Raw genomic sequence first — 2,369 nt, 5'->3', positions numbered from 1 at the left:
AAACCAACTTTCAAGCACAGTGGTGGAGGGGTGATGGTTAGTTATGCAGTCACTGAGTCGACCCTGAACTTGTTTTTTTTTTTTTTTTTTAGTTTCTACAGTGACATGTGAGGCCATGTGTCCAACAGCTGAAGTTCGGCTGTCATGCAGCAGGACAATGATCCCAAACACAGCAAATCTAAACAGAACGGCTGAAACAGAAAAGAGTTGACATGTTGCAACAGTCCAGTCCAAACTCCAGGCTTCAGCTTGAAAGCTGTGGTGAGACTTCCTGGGCTGCACAGCAGCAAACCTCAATGATTTGAGTCAATGTTGTAAAGAAGAATGGGCTAAATCTCTCCACATCCTTGTGAGAGATCAATAAAGTCAGAGAGAAAACAATCCTAAGAGTTATTGCTGCTAAAATGAAGAATTTAAGTAATTTTTTACATCTTTTCCATTCCAGCTTTCTTTTTGTTAACTACACGGTGTGAAATCCTGTGTGTTTTTGAGGACATATTGAAGATAAAATTTAAATTATTTTAAGACCTGACAAAGAACAGGTCATTTGTGTTTTATCCTGATGCACAAAACCCTGGAGTTAGAATGTAAACTAATTTCTCCTTTTACCATAAATATTTTTAGATGTATGCTTAAATATTTTTGTTCTCATCTTTTTTTTTTAGCTTCAACTTTTTATTAGATAATTTCTTTCATGTCTGCATTCTTGAACTTTACAAAATGCAACTTACGCAGCCAAGTTGGCACGTACTAATGGTTGCACTGAGCGTTACTGGAAATGACTGCAGAGTTTCATCAGAATCCTTCCCAGTATCAAAACTAAAAAGACATTTTAGCCTAGCATGCATGCCCAGTACCAAAAYAGCCCTGGTGAAAAGTATTGTGGCAGTAATTTTATACAGTATATGGTTACTTAAGGACTTTTACCCAATCTAGGTARCTCCTTTCAGTGAAGCTCAATCTGCACAGGAACTGAAAACGGGCCAGATGAGGTCATGTCGAAAGCCTTCATTCGATCCATTTGTCCAATAAAGTACAAAGTTCAAACAGTGCAGCGTGGTCTGGCCTTTTTTTTTTTTTTTTACATACTGACCAGATAACAGTGCACAGGCTGTGTCGAGTGGCTCAGGTCTGCAGACTGTTCTAATCTSAGGTTTTTACTGCACACAGAGCAATAAAGGAAGCTAGAAATGTTCCTGGAAAACAAAACAAACAAAACAAAAAAGTGAAAAATCTGTCAGTCATCACAGTATGTCTTTAACAGCTTTCATAACACCAGATTATAACTAAAGAAATGACAGTTATACAGGTTTTCAAACCTATCTATGGCAGCACCTTGAATCACAATGACTACAAAAGTTTATCTGTTGAAGACGTGCGTTAAGTAATTACATTAATGATGTCAATCTCATTAAGTAATTACTTTAATGATGTCAAACTCATTAAGTAATTACTTTAATGATGTCAAACTCATTAAGTAATTACTTTAATGATGTCAAACTCATTAAGTAATTACTTTAATGATGTCAGACTCATTAAGTAATTAYTTTAATGATGTCAGACTCATTTGCACAGAGAGCCACAAAAGCGCTGTGGCCCTCAAGGGGCCAGTTGTAATTATCTGTGAAGTTTTGTGTTCAGTTTCAGTAAAACACAAAACATCATGTTCCTCATCTTGTTGCTACAGCAGAGCACTGCTAACAAACAATAACTGAGCTCTACCTGATATTTCCTGTATAGAAACAGTTTTAACACATTCTCTTTAACACGGAAAAGTACTACGTGTACGACTGACTGAATGTGAAATACATAATACAGAAATACTATTAAAAGTAAAAGAAAGAGAGTTTTTCTCACTGTTGAGTTGTGAGGAGTAGCTACCATCTCTCCCACTTTCCAACAGTGATCTCCCATTGGAGGGGCGTTCCACTTTAAATTTACGGCCAGTACAACWGAGCCGCAGCAAAAGTAGCCAGAGAAAATGCAGYGAAACTGAGATTTTACACAGCTACTGGYTACTTTTGAACCGTGTACACCTYCATCTAGTGGTGGGATGTCATCATTTTATGAGTWAAGTCATCAACATGCRTTATGGGAGATGTAGTTTATGGTCAATGCTTGACAGCCAAGCTGCTATTAGAGCTCTCCAGGGTCCACACTTCACATCATTACTAACTTTGGAGTGTTACGAAGCAGTCAACCAACTGGGGAGAGATAACAGTGTTACTGTTAAATGGGTACCAGGACATACTGGCATTAATGGTAACAAAAGAGTTGACTAACTTTCAAAAGCTGGCAGTCAAGCCCACTTCAAAGGACCAGAGCCTGTTGTAGGTACCTCAACAACAGTCTGTAGGACTGCCCTACAG

This window comes from Austrofundulus limnaeus, unplaced genomic scaffold, assembly GCF_001266775.1.
Source record: "Austrofundulus limnaeus strain Quisiro unplaced genomic scaffold, Austrofundulus_limnaeus-1.0 Scaffold188, whole genome shotgun sequence".
In the NCBI taxonomy this organism is placed as follows: Eukaryota; Metazoa; Chordata; class Actinopteri; order Cyprinodontiformes; family Rivulidae; genus Austrofundulus; species Austrofundulus limnaeus.
This window is presented reverse-complemented; position numbering follows the sequence as displayed.